Raw genomic sequence first — 22,838 nt, 5'->3', positions numbered from 1 at the left:
ATAAAGATTGTAATTAAAAATTCTCTTGTACAAACTGTTAACGGAGAAAATATTTTAACGGGTAGGTAATACCCGAGGACTATTTAAATTTCACGTTAATAAGTTATATTGTACGAATCTGTTTCAACCGTCATTTATTATTCTACTTACATCCACCAGTATACAAATCCGTTCACCACAGAATAACCATATTCATCCAATTACATATTTGGATTTTGACCTATCAGAATCCAACAAGTGGCATAATGAAGAAATAATGGTCACACAAAAAAAAAATTGATTAGAAACAGATTAATTAGCAATATGAAATTCTATTAAGAATCCACGCTAACAAAATCCTAGCTAACTGTTCCTAGCTAACTGTTAATTCCGTATTACCATTTAATTATCGCAATTTATTTATCGCAGTTTATTTATCGCAATTTATATTCTCGCAATTTTACCTATCGTCATTTAATTTCTATTATTTACTTTACGCACTTTATTATTTGTGACGATCGCTCCAAATCCATATGGACGAACACGTCATTCATCGATTTCATTGCGAGGTATTTGACCTCTATATGATACGTTTTGTAAACATTGCATTCTTTTGAAAAGGCACACCATAAATGAATATTTAAATCAAAGGTTTTCGACATCTGCTAATTTCTACATATAGACAATCACCGTAAATAATAGTTTACAATAGTAATTCCGTTGACAATGCAGTCAAAATAAGATACATGGTGATGATTTGGTGAATGCAACGTTTCCTTGATAAATATGCCATGTAAGACTCCATGCACATAGCTTGTCTACCATATAAGCAAACAGCGGAAGACTTCTAGGGAACCTGAGAATAAACATGCTAACAAGTGTCAACACAAAAGTTGGTGAGTTCATAGTTTTAATGTTTCGTATAATCTGTATATAAAGGTGGATCACAAGATTTCAGTTGTTTTATCCAGAAACGTTTATCAAAATATTCTACGAAATTGAGCACCCTGGTAACTAAACTTAACGTATATATAATTTATACCCTTTGTATAATCATCTTAATAATACCCGCAAACCAATGTGTACGCTTCTCAAATAGCATACGTCCGTTAAAAGGCTAGTGCTCTAGCTCGGACGGGGATATCAAGCCCTATGGATCCATATACTACTACTCGCGCCCACCAGTTCTTATAACTGGCAGTTAACAGTTACCAAAGCTAAGGGATTTTCGGTTCAAACTCAGTGAAGAATTTAGTATGTACTTGTATCCATTGCGTTTAAAATAAAGTGCATGTATTCTCAGCCCAAAAATATATATTGCAAAAGCAATTAAAAAGGGATCAATGAAACTCACGTATATAAATATTGTAAATCAGTTAATAAAGCATTTGCATGTATTCTCAGCCCAAAAATGTAAAGGGTAAAAGGGATCATATGAAACTCACCTTAGCAGCACATAAGGTCATTCACCGAAATGGGACCGAAACTCGGAATACCAAATAACCGTAGATCTCAACGTATCAATATTGAGATTCAATATTGTAGGAAAGTACGTAAACGTAACGCAGATGATAAACACTAGGTTTGATTCATAAATATACCCCCAAACATTACCCATAATTTCCTTAGCTCTATCCCGCTTGAAAACCCATTTTGAAAGTGACACGCTCAAGACCTCGTCGTAGTATTTTATGTATAATATTAATACTACTAATAATAATAAGATTAATAATAATATTAATCTTAATAATAATAATAATAATAATAATAATAATAATAATAATAATAATAATAATAATAATAATAATAATAATAATAATAATAATAATAATAATAATAATAATTCTAATATAAATAATAATAATAATTACAGAGGGAGTAATATGTATAAGAAAAACTCGAGCAGAAACTGGCATTTTATAGGCAACTTTTTGGAATCTGATGCCCATACGATCGCATGGGTTTTATGCCTATTTCTCATGCGATCGCATGACCCCAAAATCCAGCTCACAATTTTTTGTTGTTTTGTTTGTCGACATAATTAAATATAATATTAATAATATATATAATTTAAATAATTAATTATATATTATATTAAATTCATGTGCATAGTTGACTTGTAATTTTCGTTCCGATGACTCGTACGTTGTCACTCGACTTATGTCCCGGTTCCGGTTTCTCGAACCCATTTTCGTACGCTTAGAAAACTCGCAATTTATGTTTTGTGACTCGTACCTTTGTCAAAATATAGTCTTAAATTATCAATAAACTATATCATTCAAAGTGTATCTTAAACTTTCGAGTGTTTTGGTCATTTACTTCTATAAATCATTGTCTCACTATTTGTTGATATATATATAATAACAAATCGTTTTATGACCAAGTTAATATATATTTTCAACATTCATAAACAAGTTTTAAATATACGTCGCAAGTTATTCATACAATTAATATTCCAACTTATCATATATATTCAAATAAATATTTAAACCAATAAGTTTAATGTACGGTATCAAACAATTAATACATTGTTACGTTTTCAAGTTATAGTATATATATATGTATCTATATACATATAATTGTTCGCGAATCGTCGAGAACAACCGAAAGGTATTTGAATATATGAAAGTAGTTCAAAAATTTTGAGATTCAGTTTTACAGACTTTGCTTATCGCGTCGGAAATATTAATCATACAAAGATTAAGTTTAAATTTGGTCAGAAATTTCCGGGGTCATCACAGTACCTACCCGTTAAAGAAATTTCGTCTCGAAATTTGAGTGAGGTCGTCATGACTAACAATAAAAATGTTTTCATGCCGTATATATGTTGATAAATAGAGTTTTATCATCGTTGAATAATATGGATAAAACAATCCAATTATTCGAAGCGTATGAGAGAAGTTATCGTAAAAGAGTGAAATGAAGAATAGAGATGCGTCTTATCTCTTGACGTAGTAACGATTGATTTCCGGAATAGAAAATCTTCGTAATCTAAATAAGATTTGATTCTTCGGAATTTGCGGAAATTAAGATTTTCTTTGATTAAATGCGTAATCTGCCTCGATTGCTATGTATGATATTTCACTATAAATTGACCTCTTCCGTTTCATTTATTTTCACCACTCCTATAATCTTCTTCCTTATTTAATACTTCTTAATAGATTGTGTAAATGCTTCATCCAGTTCTAATTCTTGATATACTCCTAACTTTCATATCTATCATTCTTTTTTTTCATCTGCCGCTGGAGGAATCTATTCACTTTTACTATACTCTTGGCTTTATAGTGTTTTTAGTTCTCCCGTGTCTTTACGTTGCAATACTTATTGATATTCATGGTTTGTAATTTATGTGTTTTTATCGGGCTTTATATTCTCCGTTATATTTCGAAGCTTCATGCTTTCGTTCTCTCTTCCCGACTTTAAGTCAAGCGAATAATGGTCCAGAATTCGTAGTTATACATTTCGGAATTAACATAGTTAATGTTCTAAGAAAGAAATTGTAATGGCACGATCTTGATTTGTCAAATTACCAGAATATCTGGAAAAGACTGAATCATCAAGAAAAGTATTTACTTGATATATTTAGAGATTAAATAGAATGAAAGAGTTATGTAACATGGTTCATGATGAGGGTGTGATCTGTGAACCTTTATCACGTTCCATTAGAAACTCAGCATGACTTACTATAATATAATCACGTTGATCAAGTGTCATTATATTATACTAACTCATGCTTCAATTCCCAACATTACTTCAAAAAATCTATTTTTTGAATTTTTCAGATTTTAGAAACTAAAATAGTTTCTTTTATAATGTAACACAGATAGCGCGAAGAGATGAATGATTTCAGATAAGAATGGTTATAAAAAAATATCTTCAGAAATATGGAGGATATTTATAATGGAAGATATGATGATATCTTAGAATTTCTAATATCAGAGGATGATGCGGAAAATCTGTCTGTGAAGGTTTAGAATAAGAAGTAAGGTTCTTACTAATGGTTTCAGCAGACACTGAATCATTTGGATTCTTTGAAGGCAGGTTCAGTCTTTGTGATTTATCCACAACCTCCTTCATACTTTACTCAATCCGTTTTTCAATTCCAAACCTTCTCTTTTTTTTCCAACTTTACCACCATACTATTCTTTATCATCAAACTTTTGACTGTTAAGGTCGTTTACAGTTTTTGCTGCTTCATCAGCATTATTCCAATTTCAGAGAACTGGTTCATAGTTTGGGATGTTTTTCAGAAACTTCACATTCGAAGTATGTAAGTCTAGAAGATAGACATTATATGTATATATAACTGTTGTCGTAGAAAATGCTGCGAGATTCAAAATACTGATTGCTAATTCCCGGTGGTTGGTATGGCAATTATTGTTACAAGATGTGGATGAGTACATGATAGGGTTTCAATGAGTATAAGGATTTTTCGAAAGGTCAAGGATTAATAAAGTTGTTGGTAAATTTACTGCTAATGTGGTGGAACATGAAAGGTTCCCTGGTAATAAGAACGTATATGTCAAAGTTACAATAAGGCTAATCTGAAAAGTCGAAGTTGACTGGTTGGAAGTGTGATAAAACTGGATACTTTGAAAAGGATTACAAGATTATTTTCAGTAATAACAATGCTAAAGGATCTTTCACAGTTTTGAAGTCAAAGTATAGCTTTGAAAGATGTAGAGATCTAAGAATGATGTCACTTGTTAAATCTTGACTTGGATTCCGTTCTGTTAGGATATATAATTGAATTTGTATGAAAACGATTGTATATCACTTTGAGTATAGTTAATAATTTTTGAATCAAAGTTGAAGAATGTACAGTGTAACATATTAATTGTGAACTTATATACTTCCCGAGTATTACCTACCCGTTAAAGATTTCACAAGTAATATTTTGTACAAAAGAATTTTCATTACAATCTTTATGAAAATATATGTATGTATATTTTCTTCAGATGTAATACAGATTTAATGAGTTAATATCATATTAGGCTCATTTGATTTTTGGCTTGAATTAGAAATGAAAAATCTCTAAAACATTAGAGATCATATAATCTGCGCGGAATATTTCACTAATGAAATCAATACTTCATTATTTATTCTTATTGATATTCCTTGGTGAAGGATGTTGTTGCTCGTGGAATTTTTTTTTTGTGAACCTTACAAGGCACAGATGATGTTTTCTGGAAAGTTTCAGGTACATCGAAAATAAAAGTGTAAAATCAATCATGTATTTGAATAATACACTTGATTTATTAGGAAATGGAATTCATTGAGTTGAAACAGAGATTGTAGTTAACGATTGTTAAGTCATTAACGAAGGATGTATATCATATTAGTAACATGAACTAACCGAGTAGTACCTACCAGTTATGATTCACATGTAATAGCTTAGTACGAAAAGATTTATTTTGTTTTCAAATTTCACATATATATATATATATATATATATATATATATATATATATATAATATACATATAATTTTTTCAGAGAAAATGAGTTAATACTTCATAACTCGTTGATACAATATACGCGTTGTTGATTTGTGATGATGTTGGTGATTATGAAATTGGCGGAACTTGTAGTGCTACAGGTTTTGCCGGTGTTGGTGATACTGACGATACTGTTGATGCTGCTGGTAAAACAAGTCTAGCTTGTAAATCGTGCACCATTCCGGTCAGGGTTTCTACTCTTCCTTCTATCATTTCGGTCCACTCATCTGATTTACGGTTACGGCTGGAATAGATTATCTCTAAGACTTTAGAGATTACGTAATCGCCGCAGAATATTTCTCCAATGAAATTATGAATCAATACTTCATCGGTTATTGTTGTTGGTACTCCTTGGTATCTATGGTGCGTATGACATTGATGTTCAAGGTACATGTTGTGATGTTGAGGCTTGCGGTGCAGATGTTGTTGGTGGTGGTAATGGTACTGTTGGTGTTGTTGTCGGTGGTACTGTTGATGCCGGTGATGCTGCTGGTGCTTGTAACCTTTGCACCATATTCTCCAAAGCCACTACCCGAGCGCGAAGCTCGTTGACTTCTTCTACTACACTGGGATGATTGGCGGTTCGGATGACCGGATGAATAAGATCCAGAATTTGAGATAGTATATTATCGTGACGAGATACTCTGGAAATGAGAGAGAAAATGGTGTCTCTAACAGGTTCGCCGGTAAGTGCTTCAGGTTCTTCGCCAAGAGGGCAATGTGGTGGATGGAAGGGATCGCCTTCTTCTTGTTTCCAATAATTAAGTAGGCTACGAACCCATCCCCAATTCATCCAGAATAGGTGATGGCTGATTGGTTGATCCATTCCGGTTACACTGTCTTCGGAATTCAGATGAATATCCATATCGGAATAGCTGTCGGAGTTTAAGAAATTTGAACTAGATACGGGATCCATCTTGTATACTTAGAGAGATGATTTTTGATATGAAATAGATTATAGAATTTAGATTGGTACTCTTCAATACATAATTTACATATGTATATATAATACCAAAATTCCATAAATCACGGAGGAATTTTCGGAAAATATCAGGAAAAGTTTACAGTAACAGATACACTAAGATATGAATTTTGTCTATACACTATCTATGCAATCAATGCAATAAGACGCGTTTAGACTTAAGATGATAGACAGGTAATTTCTGACAAGAAATGATAAGCAAAACTTTTGACATGCAGACACAGTCGAAGTCCAGACTTACTAATGTATCCTAACAACTATCAGTTAGACACACTCATGCAAGACCTGGTTCACTAGGACCAACGCTCTGATACCAACTGTGACGATCGCTCCAAATCCATATGGACGAACACGTCATTCATCGATTTCATTGCGAGGTATTTGACCTCTATATGATACGTTTTGTAAACATTGCATTCTTTTGAAAAGGCACACCATAAATGAATATTTAAATCAAAGGTTTTCGACATCTGCTAATTTCTACATATAGACAATCACCGTAAATAATAGTTTACAATAGTAATTCCGTTGACAATGCAGTCAAAATAAGATACATGGTGATGATTTGGTAAATGCAACGTTTCCTTGATAAATATGCCATGTAAGACTCCATGCACATAGCTTGTCTAACATATAAGCAAACAGCGGAAGACTTCTAGGGAACCTGAGAATAAACATGCTAACAAGTGTCAACACAAAAGTTGGTGAGTTCATAGTTTCAATGTTTCGTATAATCTGTATATAAAGGTGGATCACAAGATTTCAGTTGTTTCATCCAGAAACGTTTATCAAAATATTCTACGAAATTGAGCACCCTGGTAACTAAACTTAACGTATATATAATTTATACCCTTTGTATAATCATCTTAATAATACACGCAAACCAACGTGTACGCTTCTCAAATAGCATACGTCCGTTAAAAGGCTAGTGCTCTAGCTCGGACGGGGATATCAAGCCCTATGGATCCATATACTACTACTCGCGCCCACCAGTTCTTATAACTAGCAGTTAACAGTTACCAAAGCTAAGGGATTTTCGGTTCAAACTCAGTGAAGAATTTAGTATGTACTTGTATCCATTGCGTTTAAAATAAAGTGCATGTATTCTCAGCCTAAAAATATATATTGCAAAAGCAATTAAAAAGGGATCAATGAAACTCACGTATATAAATATTGTAAATCAGTTAATAAAGCATTTGCATGTATTCTCAGCCCAAAAATGTAAAGGGTAAAAGGGATCATATGAAACTCACCTTAGCAGCACATAAGGTCATTCACCGAAATGGGACCGAAACTCGGAATACCAAATAACCGTAGATCTCAACGTATCAATATTGAGATTCAATATTGTAGGAAAGTACGTAGACGTAACGCAGATGATAAACACTAGGTTTGATTCATAAATATACCCCCGAACATTACCCATAATTTCCTTAGCTCTATCCCGCTTGAAAACCCATTTTGAAAGTGACACGCACAAGACCTCGTCGTAGTATTTTATGTATAATATTAATACTACTAATAATAATAAGATTAATCTTAATATTAATCTTAATATTAATCTTAATAATAATAATAATAATAATAATAATAATAATAATAATAATAATAATAATAATAATAATAATAATAATAATAATAATAATAATAATAATAATAATATAAATATTAATAATAATTACAGAGGGAGTAATATGTATAAGAAAAACTCGAGCAGAAATTGGCATTTTATAGGCAACTTTTTGGAATCTGATGCCCATGCGATCGCATGGGTTTTATGCCTATTTCTCATGCGATCGCATGACCCCAAAATCCAGCTCACAATTTTTTGTTGTTTTGTTTGTCGACATAATTAAATATAATATATATAATTTATATAATTTAAATAATTAATTATATATTATATTAAATTCATGTGCATAGTTGACTTGTAATTTTCGTTCCGATGACTCGTACGTTGTCACTCGACTTATGTCCCGGTTCCGGTTTCTCGAACGCATTTTCGTACGCTTAGAAAACTCGCAATTTACGTTTTGTGACTCGTACCTTTGTCAAAATATAGTCTTAAATTATCAATAAACTATATCATTCAAAGTGTATCTTAAACTTTCGAGTGTTTTGGTCATTTACTTCTATAAATCATTGTCTCACTATTTGTTGATATATATATAATAACAAATCGTTTTATGACCAAGTTAATATATATTTTCAACATTCATAAACAAGTTTTAAATATACGTCGCAAGTTATTCATACAATTAATATTCCAACTTATCATATATATTCAAATAATTATTTAAACCAATAAGTTTAATGTACGGTATCAAACAATTAATACATTGTTACGTTTTCAAGTTATAGTATCTATATACATATAATTGTTCGCGAATCGTCGAGAACAACCGAAAGGTATTTGAATATATGAAAGTAGTTCAAAAATTTTGAGATTCAGTTTTACAGACTTTGCTTATCGCGTCGGAAATATTAATCATACAAAGATTAAGTTTAAATTTGGTCAGAAATTTACGGGGTCATCAAATTATTTGTCATTTAAATTTCTGTTATTTATTTTTAAGCACTTCAAATATCGGGACATGTATACAAGGTTTTGACATATCATATCGACGCATTTATATATATTATTTGGAATAACCATAGACACTCTATATGCAGTAATGAACGAGTTCTCTATACAGGGTTGAGGTTGATTCTAAAATAATATATATAATTTGAGTTGTGATCGAGTCTGAGACATGTATACGGGTCACGATACGTATTAATTAATTCAAATACTATATAGTAACTTATATATGAATTATTCTTTGTACACTGCTAACTGTGGACTATCAACATTGGACAATTAAAATGAATTAAAATATTAATTATAACATATGAAACTAAATAATTCTTCAAGTTTGCCACTTGATTTCATATTAAACCTCATTGTATCTCGACGATTACAATCTGCGTTCAAGCCTTTTGTGATTCTTGAAAATACCTCAATCGAGAAGATGAACCAACCGCACTTCATCTACATAAGAAGATATTGATACATATAGTTATACACTTGAAAACACTCGGGACCTGAGTAAACGTTTAACACGTATCTGTGCTAGCTCTTTTGGCGTTGTTATTACCGAAAATAACTTTGCAATCCTTTTCCAAAATTAGACAATTTTGTCACAGCTCCAGCAAGTCAACTTCGATTTTCATTCGGATTAACCTTATTATAATCTTGATATATATGCGTGCTCTTTTGTTGTTATCGGGGAACCTTTTATGTCCCACCATATAATCAGTAGACGTATCAACAACCTCGTTGCTCCTTGGCTTAAATCTCTCCGATAAATCGCTATATTTATCTATTGAATTCTTATCATATACTCATCTGCATCTTGTAACGAGGACTGCCATACCAATTATCGGGAATCAGCAATCAGTACTTTGAAAACTCACAGCATATCTACATCAACAGTTATATGTATAACATTTATCTCTTAGAATTATGGTCTTTCATTCTAAAATTCTGAAAAGCACTCAGTCTACAAATCAATACTCTGAATGTCAAAAAAGTTGAATGAAGCAGCAGAAACCGTAGACAACCGTAAACGACCTTAATCATCAGAAGTTTGATGATAAAGAATAGTATGTTGGAAAAGCTCAGAAAAGTTAGAACTGGAAAACGGATTGAGCTAACTACTAAGGAGACCAAGGACAAATACAAGGACCATACCCTATATTTAAAGAGTCCAGGTAATTCTGGATCCGTTGAAATCTTTAGAGAATATCTTGCTCCGAAGTCATGTTAAAATCTTGCGGAAAATTTTTCTTCATCAACCTTCAAACTTAGAAATTCCAAAATATCATCATCAATATCTTCGATACTTCTGAGGATATTTTCATAAATATTCTCGTCCAAAATTATATACCTCTTTGTGCTTCCTGTGTATCATTATATTGGAAACATTCAATAGAAAATTTAGGACCGAAAAGCAGATTATGCGAAACTAGGAAGAAAGCCGTGAACAAATCACAAAGAATAAGTTTGACTTCAAAGAATCCAAATGATTCAATGTCTGCTAAAGTCTTTAGTGAATATCTTAATCCTTACTCTAAACCCTTGCAGATAATAGTTTCTATCATCCTCTGATCTTAGATATTCCGATATATTATTGTATCTTGCATTATAAATATCCTCCATATTTCTGGAGATATTTTTATAACTATTCTTATCTGAAATTATTAATCTCTTCCTGATATCAGTGTTACATCATATAGAAACTGTTAGTTTCTATATTCTGTAAACTTTCGAGCTTAAAATATGAATGTTATTGAAGTAATGTTGGGAACTAATGCATGAGTTAGTATAATATAATGACACTTGATCAACGTGATTATATTACAGTAAGTCATGCTGAGTTTCTAAATGGAATAGGATGATTCACAGATTATAACATCATCATATGCCATGTTACATAACTCTTTCATTCTGCTTAACTTCTGGACATATCAAGAAAATATATTCTTGATAGTTCTATTCTCAGTGATTCAGGTAATTTGACAAAACAAATCGTGCTACTACCTTTCCTTTCTACCTTGCATATTATGATAATTCGAAACTCCATACCTATGAATTCTGGATCGTTAAATGCGAAAAGTAAACAAAAGCATGAAGCTCCGAAGTAGAAGGGGGTATAAATCGCAGCAAATAAGAGAGCGCATTAACTGTGGATGTCAATAATTATAGGAGACAGAAGCAGAGACATTGAAATATAAAGGAAGATATAAAACCCAATAACAACACGGAGGTTACAAACCATGGATATTAATAGGACTAGCAAAATAAAGACACGGCATAATTAAGAATAGTATCACCCCAGGGTAAAAGTAAAAGTAAACAAATTTTTCTGGTGGAAGATTGAAAAGAAGAATGACAGATGTGAAGGTTAGGAAAGTATCGAGAATTAGAACTGGATTAAGCATTTTCACAATCTTTTGGATGTATGAACTAAGAAGGAAAGTATATGAATGGTGAAAATAAGGGAACGGAAAAAGATTAATTTATAATGAAAATATCAGACAGAGTAATCGAGGCAAATCATCATATTTAATTCTAGAGATCTTAATTTCCTTATTCGCTAAACAATCGAATCTTTTAGATTTCGAAGATTTCCTCAAAACCCCTTGAATTCCAGAAATTAACCATGACTGCGTCACCGGTTAAGACGAACATGCAAATATTCATTTCACTCTTCAGTGATAGCTTCATTCGTACTCTTTGAATAATCGAATTGTTTTATCCATATTACTCAATGATGATAAAACTCTATTTATCAACTAATATTCGTCATGAAAGCATTTTTATTGTTAGCCATGACCACCACACTCAAATTTCGGGACGAAATTTCTTTAACGGGTAGGTACTGTGACGACCCGGAAATTTCCGACCAAATTTAAACTTGATCTTTATATGATTTCGACACGATAGACAAAGTCCGAAATGTTAAAGTCTCAAAATCTTGGAAGTGTGTTCTGTAACATCCCAGATAAACGTTCCCCGTAGCATGATATTGTCCGCTTTGCCCGTAGGCGCACGGATTTTTCTTGGCAACCACACACGACGAGCACTTTCCCAGGAGGTCACCCATCCTGGTAGTGCTCTCGCCTTAGCACGCTTAACTGCAGAGTTCTCATGAGATCTGCTGCGCTTGTGGTCCCAAAACGCGTCATGCTAGGAAAGGTCTCCACACCCTTATAAGGCATGCTTCGTTCCCCTCTCCAACCGATGTGGGACGGATGTAACACGGATGTTACAATCCTCCCCCCTAATGGGACACAGCGTCCTCGCTGTGCACGTTTGGTCCGGGGCCTGGCTCTGATACCATCTGTAACATCCCAGATAAACGTTCCCCGTAGCATGATATTGTCCGCTTTGCCCGTAGGCGCACGGATTTTTCTTGGCAACCACACACGACGAGCACTTTCCCAGGAGGTCACCCATCCTGGTAGTGCTCTCGCCTTAGCACGCTTAACTGCAGAGTTCTCATGAGATCTGCTGCGCTTGTGGTCCCAAAACGTGTCATGCTAGGAAAGGTCTCCACACCCTTATAAGGCATGCTTCGTTCCCCTCTCCAACCGATGTGGGACGGATGTAACACGGATGTTACATGTTCATATATACATTTGACCTTCGACTATATTCGACGATTCACGAACAATTATTTGTAAATAGATATGTATATATTTAATTACATATATGTATAATAATAAATTGAAATATTAAATGACTTAATTGTTAGAATATAATATATAAATAACTTACGATAAAATAAAACGTGCTATTTAAAACGTGTTTATATATACTGAATATGTTTATATAGTTTTGAATCTATTTAAGAAAACGATAGTAACACTCGAATGTCTTTTCATTAGTATTAATATAGATCCAATATATACAGATGGAGGTTTAAAATAAATGTTGGACTGTAAATTGATTTCAAAGATTATAGGTTTAATGGAAATATTGTTCTCTTTTTAGTTTAAGTATTAGTACTCATATATATTAATTTGGAACAGTAAACAAATAATTAACGCACCCTTTTGATTATGTTTCAAACAGTTAATGATCAAAATAATTATATATATAAAAAGATGGAATTTTTATATATACTTTTACCTGTCACTATTTAACAACGAATCACGAAATAATCAACCGTGTATAAGTGTTGGCACAAAATATCAGATAAAATGACTAGCATCTTTCTTTCACACTTTTCTTTCTACTCATTGATTTTTTTTATGTTATTGTGTCGGCAAACCAAACATGTATTATTCACATGTATATAAAATACAAAAAATGGCAGCTGTGTTTCTCTTTTATTTCTTGTCATATACACAAGTAGGGAATTATTTTATAAGTATCACTGTTTTTCTTTTGACAAACACAACTCATATAATTACTCTCTTATTTTTTACTTATATAATATACATATATCCATATCATGCCCAGGAACTGATTTCTATTTTCGTTTTCTGTTTTACGCACAACACAAAGTCACACCATGCTATCATCTTGACCCTCAAACATCTAAACCTATTACTACTTCTACTTCTTGTTCCTTTGAGAACCCACAACCACAACTATAAACTAACCATTATTAATATTATTTTTTTTGCTCTGGTCAGACTAATCATTCATTGGAAACAATTGTGTGATAGCATTTTCCAACGGGCTTCAGTTTAGTCTAGTACTAAGAGTAAACAAATTATCTATTTGGGTTTTCTTTTCTCGCATACTGATCTGGGTCATTTCAACTATGTTCATATCTTAATCAAACACATAAACCTGACTACTATGTAACATGTCACCCTTCTTGTTCTTGTTCGAAACTGGACAACTTTTGTTTCAGTTTATTCTTTTCCTTTTGAACCTGGCTGCTAGTTCTATCTCCTTTCCTGCTCGAGTTTCAACCATATATTACTACCAATCCATCACTTTTCATCACCAAAACACAACCATGAAAATCAACATCGTCTCCCTTTTTCTGTTCGCTGTTAGACAGCTGTAAAACACAGCTTATTCCTTACGTTTTCTGTTCAAATTACAACAACAAACACCATCACACTCTCCTGTTTACTACTGGAATTATTGTTGTTACTTCCGTTTCTGTTTAACCACCGCAAACAACCATCAAACCACCACTACTATGAGGTTCGTTAATTATTACTGCTATTACAATTTTTTTTCCTGTTGCAGCCCAAGAACCATCCTTGTTGTCTACTAGTACAGTCGTTTGTTTCGGTTGCCAAAGACCCAAAACAACCCATCATCATCGAATATCATTACCACCAACTTGTAAACCGTAGGTTATAGTCATTACAACTGCTACACGTTTTGTACTGTACGAATAGCCATAAAATCCACGTACCATCGAATATTAATGTGCTGCGTGTTGCAGCTACGGTTTCTTTTCTATCTCATTCTAACCATAACAAACCGAACCCACTTGGGTTTTATTATTGATCGAACAACACTTGTTGTTTACTGTTTTGTATTCAATCAAACATGCCTCTCAACAAACCCAGAACTCAATTCATCGCCTGTGATTAAATCACCAACAAAGGTTGTTCTTTTTCAATTAAAATTTCTGCCGATCAAGCCTCCCAATCATTCACCATCCCCACCACTTGCGAAATTACTGCAATTACATCCTGTTTCATTTATAGACCACAAAGAACACCACTGCTATTGTTTTACCAAATATGTATACAGATATAAATAAAAAAAAAAAAATAATAATAATAATAATAATAATAATAATAATAATAATAATAATAATAATAATAATAATAATAATAATAATAATAATAAGGGAATATCTATAAATCGATTACATACTTGGTTAATTGATGAACCGATTTCACGATCGATTAGATCGATGATGATGATTTGATGCAAACACTGTTATTCATTCTGCTGAGTGTAATTCTTCTTCCTAGTTGAACAAGACACAAACCGAACATCACCTGCTAACGACTGTTGCTCCTCCTTTCGCAATTTGTTACAGCTATCTCCTTCTATTTCTGATTGATTGATCGATTGCTGAACCGAAGACCTAGATCGATCGACTTGTTCCTGCTATATCTGTTTGGGCTAAACGAAATCATCTCACACACACCCATCGATTTAAGTGAGGATACAAATCGGGCCAATTAAACATTAATGGGTTTGCAAATTTTGGGCTTCTTTCTAAATGATAATGGACTTCCCAATTTTCCCACTTGATATTTAAGGTATAATGTTTATTGTTATTACTAAATATTATTAACATTTTTAATATTATTAATACTACTAATATTATTATAATTAGTATTATTATTGTTATTGTATTATAATTATTACAATTGATATGAGTATTATTATTGTTAATTTTTTTTATTATTATTAACATAACTTACATTATTATCATTTATATAAGTATTATAAGTAGTATCATTATTATTTTATCATTTTTATTATTAGTGTTATTATTAGTATTCGTATCATATTTATTATAAGTATTAATATTATTATTAATAATATTATTATCATTCTTATTAGTAATATCATTTTTATTATTAAAATTATCATTATTATTATTAGAATTATCATGATTTTTATCATAATTAGTATTATTTTTATCATTACTGTTATTAATATAACAAATAAAGAATTTTCTATATTAAAATATATTTATTACATAAAATATACTATTACTACATAAAATCTTGTTTTTAACTAGTAACATTAATTAAATATCAAATAAGTATCATAATGTATAATAAGTATTAATAAAATTATATATAAAAGAATATTAATCTTAATACCTAAAATAATATCTATACACTTGTTTGATTACAATTATGTGTTTTAATATACATATATATAAATGATATAGGTTCGTGAATTAGGCCAACCTTGCATTGTTCAGTTTCGTCGTATGAATATTTTTACTACAAAATATTGTAGGGTGAGTTCATTTGCTCCCTTTTACTCTTTACATTTTTGAGACTGAGAATACATGTGCTGTTTTTACAACTGCTTATTTAAATGCTTTTGAAATATATTTTGAACTGCGAATACATGAAATGCTTTTATAAATGTTTGACGAGATAGACGCAAGCAAAACATTCCTCGAATGAATTATTATGCAGACAGAAGTTCTGCGGATTATTATTGAATTATGTGGACATGATAATTGCCACCATTGAATTATGTGGACATGATAATTGCCACCATTGAATTATGTGGACATGATAATTGCCACCAATTGATGTGAATGTTATGTATCGAGAGAATGATTTTATACATAGGTTATGTGTATGTTATTTTGTGCACGAAATATGTGTACGGTTACTAAGATTTATGAAATATGTTTTCGTACACGAGAAAGGTGTACTGTATTTAAAAGATATCGCATGTACATTACAGGTGGGTATAGGATTTGGGCCCATTTGGACCATGCAGCATTTAAATCTTGTGGTCTATCAAAATGTTGAATTTTATTATTTTATGATAAACCTATGAACTCACCAACCTTTGGTTGACACTTGAAAGCATGTTTATTCTCAGGTATGAAAGAAAATCTTCCGCTGTGCATTTGCTCATTTTAAGGGCATTATTTGGAGTCGATCATCGCTCTGAGATCAAATGTTGATGACTTCGTCCAGTTGGATTAGGACGGGGCATTTCAAATCAACCCTTCTCTTACTTGAAGGCTCACACATCTTTGATTGCGAATACCATTCGAAACCCCTAGCCACCGCGAATAACTCCGTAAATGACTTCGCTTGACCCCTGCTAATTTTATTCTTCAAGTCATCATTCAGGGTTCGATAGAAATCTTCCATCAACATACGATCATTTCCCATATACTCCGGGCAAAAACGAGCCTTCGCCATAAAGGTCGTCTTGAGAGTATTCAAATTCATAGATCCTTGTCGTAAATTTCGTAACTCATCACGCAATTCCATCAAGTCGGCTCCAGTTCAAACTCTTCAAAGAATTCCTCCTTAAATTCGTCCCACGATAACGCCATAAACGGCTCACCAACGACAAGATCAATCTTACCATCCAACCAATCCTTCGCCCTACCCCGCAACAAGCTAGTAGCGAGTCTTGTCATCTTCTCGGGAGGGCAATCAATAGTACGAAAACACCCTTCGACATCCGAGATCCATGTTGTACTTACCAAAGGATCCGGTTTCCCGTCATACATCGGGGGTTTAGTCCTCATGAAGCTCTTATGACAACGCTCCATTTCACCCCTACTTTGAAATTCGGAATACTTCCTATCCATTTCTTCTCGAAACACACCCATTTGCTCCGCAACGGCGGCCGCAACTCTAGCGTTAAACTCATCGTCATTCGTCTCGATCTCGTTTCGCGTCGTCATTCTAAAGAATGCAAACAATTGTCCATGAACGTATAAACCACACATACAACACTGCCCCATCTTGCTAAACACTCGTCTTACATCACTTGTTAGACACGATTTGCACCCGTAATAAGGTTTGCAAGTCCTTATTACGCACACACGCCGTATCGAATCGTTAGTACAACGACCGCCTCGTTTGATGATATAACCAACACAAACAAAATTTCTACGCCATAAAAACACACGCAAGAAGTAATATCATAACACGAGTCACAGTCCCCGTCTGACCCGTCTGACCCGTTCACCTACAAGTCCCGTAACAAATAAGCACACACAAAAGTCTAAGTCTAGGCACCTATATAAAATCGCCTAAATCCCTTATATCATGCTCTGATACCACTTGAAACAACCCAACCCGTATTTAAACCGACCCGTAAAATTTTTTGTTAATACATTAATATTTAGGTCCCAATTATGTTTCCGAAAACATCTTTAACACAAATAATAAGTTCGATAAACTTTTAAAACATTTCATACATAGTTTAAATATCCGAATGGGCAAACACGGCCTGACTATTTTAATATTCAACAAAACCGAGCATGGTGATTGGGGATACGCTACCCAATCCTAATCGAGTCCAAAAGCAAGATCTTCTAAAGCAACCTAGCCAAGATCTCTAATCCCCACGCTTACCCGAGCCGCCAATCATGCGAACCTATAAAAATAGCAACAACGAGAGGGTAAGCTAATGCTTAGTGAATGTAAAGATACTATACACATACATATGCATAAAATGGCTACGCATCACCAAGCATCAAGATAAACACATACGGGCTCCGCATGGTAAACAAACTACAAAAGAGCACATACACAAAGTAGCTACACGCTACGTAATCACCAAGCTAACGCCACAAGATGCTACAACACAACGATAAGTATATACGCGAATACAATAAATATAATCAATAACAACAAATAAGGTTAACCCCTTAACCCAAACCACATGAAGGTTGGCCGAACTACCCGGACCTTAGTGAATTCGCACTACCCGAAATTCACCTCCTTCACCACTTCAACAACCGAGGTTGGCCGAACTACCCGAGCCTTAGTGAATTCGCACAACCCGAAATTCACCACCTTATCACCAAGATGACCGAACTACCCGAGTCATCATGAATCCGAGCTAACCGAGATTCATTTCCTCAACAACAAATGCTAGCAATCCATCGCCAAAAGAGTTATCCAAAAAGCTAGCCAAATCATCACACCAAGGGTAAAACCCAAAATGCATAAGCGTATCACAATGACCCAAAGCACAAGAGGAGTCCGTTCAGCCACACCAACATAGAGTAAACCCAAGCAAGGGTCACTCTACACACACGCACCTAGTTTACACATACACATGTGCATAGTAAATTTACACTCACCTTAAACGCCTCGATGAAGTGCAATCCAATCCCGCAACTCACCAATGGAACGTACCTATTCCATTTATCACATAAACAAACAACACAATTAGGGTGGATTACACACCAACCCATTTCGACAACTAGTGCAAATTTTAACCCAATTGCACTTCCAAGTTCAAACCGTGCCCAAACTAACCAATAATCACTAACACAAGTGAAAATGGTCCTAATACGCCAATTAAACCCAATCATAAGTGTTAAGCACCAATCTTGCCCAAATTGACACCTAAACCCTAATTTTGACCCATTTCAAAATTAGTCAACCCAAATACACCCAAATGGTTTCCAATACTTCCATAATCACTAACACTAGTGATTATACACCATTTACAAGCCTTAAACACGGTTAAATCATCAACCAACCCAAAACCCGCCAAGTATCAAAATAACAAGTTTCCATAAACCCTCTTCATCATCTAAATGGGTTTTACAACTAACAATCTTAAAACCCTAACATTGAATCTCAAATCAAACAATGAAACTCGGAGTTAGAACTTACCAATACAGCCAAAATGATGTCGTTGACGAGTAGAACAACTTAATTACTTGAGGTTTGACCCGAAACACCCTTCTTCTTCTCCAAATGGAGCTCTCTCTCTTTAAACTGTCTTCTCTCTCTATGGTTTGAAGATGAGAGTGTTTGTGTGTGAAAATGAAGATAAGATAAGCCTTGGAACTGATTTGGGGTATAAAACCCGTCCATAAGTGAAATTACTAAAACACCCTCAAAAGATTCCATTAAAATGGGTTCAAATGTCATTACAGTGACAATTGTCGCGTTTCGCGACACTACGTCGCGTTTCGCGACACCAGGAAGCGATGCACAGCATTCAAATGCGACAAAAGGGACATAAGTCATCATCATAAGTTGTCGCGTTTTGACCATGTTTGTCACTGATCGCGACACACCAGAACGCGACAAACCCCCTTCAAACTCGACAGTTAACCTGATGTACTCCAATTTCACTTTTAAAACATCCTAAAGTCCAACGTGGTCAACTCATTACATCCAAACTATCAAATACTCATTCTTGAACTCCGTAGGACGCCACAAGCGTCATGTTTAGAAAAACGGGGTGTTACACAACATTCCTTTGCACTTTCACAGGAAAGCATTTTAATCATTTCTTCACTTGGAAGAACTCTATGAAGTAGTGATATAACATCAAATTGTTTTAGCACTTTTTTCATTACTTCACCAATTTAGAATGATGAGTTCACCACATTTAGAGATTCTCGAGGAACAAGGTTTCCTCCCTTAATGATCCTCCACATGTCATAATCCTTTGATTTGACATAGATCTCGAATCTTATTTTCCACACATAGGCATCCTCTCTATCAAAGATTGGTGCATCTCTAGCCAATCCTTCAAGGTATGCTATTGTTTGAGTTGATCCCAAGAACGTTTGACTCAGATTTTTGCACAAATTGATTTTTGACTCAATAAAAAATGTTTATAGAGTAAAGGTTCGAGCAACCGCTCTGATACCAATTGTAAGTAAATAGGGGGGAGGTGAATAGTTACTTAATACGATTTTTAAAAGTTTTTCGATGATCAACAAGATTTGAACAATCCTTGATCAACTTAAACTCAATGTGTGTAGTGTTTATGTTTGAAGTAATGTGGAAAGTAAAGTAAAGAATACAAACACAATGATTTATAGTGGTTCCCATGGATGTTAACTAATCCACTTTAATCTACTCCCCGATTCACTAATTTTAGAGCAAACTTGATTATTATTATTATTATTATTATTATTATTATTATTATTATTATTATTATTATTATTATTATTATTATTATTATTATTATTATTATTATTCAAATATGGGTTCTCTTTACGGGATTAATTATGTTACATATGTATACAAAATACACGTCTCAATAAAATCTTGTAATGTAGGCTTTTATGACAATGAAAATAGTAATTGTGACGAAATTGAAAGAAGGTCGTGGGAAAACAAATGTAGTTCATTTATTCTGACCAAGTTAAGTATATCAATATGTTTGTAAAAACAATGACAAGTTTCTTAATGAGGATATATGGTTCCACTGGTCATTAAACTAAATGACTTTAGCATTTACGTTCACTTAATACCTAAAATATATCATTAAACTATTTCGTTTAAACAAATTCGTGGTTATACGGCTCATTTCACTACTACTATACTAAAGTCCTTTAAAAAAGAGGGATATGATTGGATAGATTGGGCAGTGGTAACTATTCACAAGTATTTTTTTTTTTAATCTAATGTCAGCATGACAGCATGCATAGTTTTTGTTTTTTATTGTACACGATTTTTTTCATTCTTTGAAACGTTGAAAATGTTGACGACAGCCTATGTATAGTGTCTTCTTATTAATTTAAATAATTTTCATGACATTAATTTTTTTAGCGATTTTATCATTAATTTCTTTTTCTTTTCTTGGAGATGACATAAACATTACCTCATTATTGGTATATGAATTTCATAAAACAATTTTATCATTATTTTTTTATTAACATAATATTATATATTAAAACTTTATTGTTTACTTTTATATTTTCTATTTCATTCATTATATATGATCGCGGCACCCATTCAGATGACACAATTTGACAAGGGTTTTAGTATATAAGGAGTAATGCTTACTTATATACGGAGTAATAGTTTAAACATTTGTTTACAGTTTACATACAGTGTTATCAAATTTGAAATTATTATCATTCGCGTCAGAGTTTGTATTTGAAATTTTTTAAATAGTTAATATAGTAATAAATATAAATTTAAAATTTGCATAAAATCTGATCAAACCAAAATCCTTTTGCTTGATGAAATGGATTTGGGTTTGAGTGCTTGATTTGTGGAAAAATGTGAATCGAATGTTTTAACTCCAATAACTGTGAAAACTCTGATTTAGAATCTGGATTCCAAGGGTGTTAAACAATCGATGAGACTAACCTTATTCGATTTGGGTCAAATAAGTTAATATCTAAGAGTAAAAGCTAACTCCGATATAGACCGAAATCTCTATCGGAGTTGTATTTTTAGCTGGAGAGTTTTACTATAATAGATTTGGGCAGAGTAACATTAATGCATCCAGTGTTGTGTAATGAATGATCTTGTACGTGTATTTATAGGTGTTATGAGGGAATGACGACGTGGCACATGTCCCTTTCATGGTTATAACAAACTTCATCAGATTTGAGGGCTGACGTGGCACCTGTCCCTTCATTAACGTAACAAACAGATCCTAATAAACTTTTCTAGATTCATGGGCTGATGTGGCGTATGGCCCCTTTGTGCATTTGTTCTGTAGCGACCCGAAAAAATCGTCATTGACGGCGCCGTCTACTTAGGTCCCATTACGTGGTCATAAGTCTTTAAAACAACGTTTAACCAAAAATATGTCGCATTCATTTCAAATGTAAAGATTGTTTCAAAGTTTACAAGATTAGTTCAACCACAAGTTACGTTACAAGTACAATTGATACCTATGCGACACAATTTAAAAGTAGCCAAAAGACGCTCCATGTATGCATATATACTCGACATCCAATGCTAGTATCAAAATAATGAGCGGAATCATGTATCACAAAACGTTCAAGGACCTGAGAAAAACATAGAAATCTGTCAACGAAAACGTTGGTGAAATCATAGGTTTAAGTAAGTAACTACAAATGAACCACAAGATTTATATCATTGAAATAATAGTAAACCATTCTAAAATTTGTTATCACGAGCACCCAATTATCAAGGCTTAACTTTCCATTCATAGAACCCCATCACAATAGTGTTAGAACATACACTGTTTCTCGAAAATATATTTCATCAACGATAGCGAACCGTCCGAATGAGGGTTTGTCAAACCCATATGGCCATACAACATAAGTTCTCGCTTACACCCGGCAAGTGTAACTAATGATAATCGAATTGAGGATTTTGTTCTAACTCGTATGTAGAATGTTTGTTTACGTACTTGTGTTCACTTTGTAAAATGAAACGTTTATG

Source organism: Rutidosis leptorrhynchoides, chromosome 2 (genome assembly GCF_046630445.1).
Source record: "Rutidosis leptorrhynchoides isolate AG116_Rl617_1_P2 chromosome 2, CSIRO_AGI_Rlap_v1, whole genome shotgun sequence".
Taxonomy (NCBI): domain Eukaryota; kingdom Viridiplantae; phylum Streptophyta; class Magnoliopsida; order Asterales; family Asteraceae; genus Rutidosis; species Rutidosis leptorrhynchoides.
Note: the sequence above shows the minus strand (reverse complement) of the source record.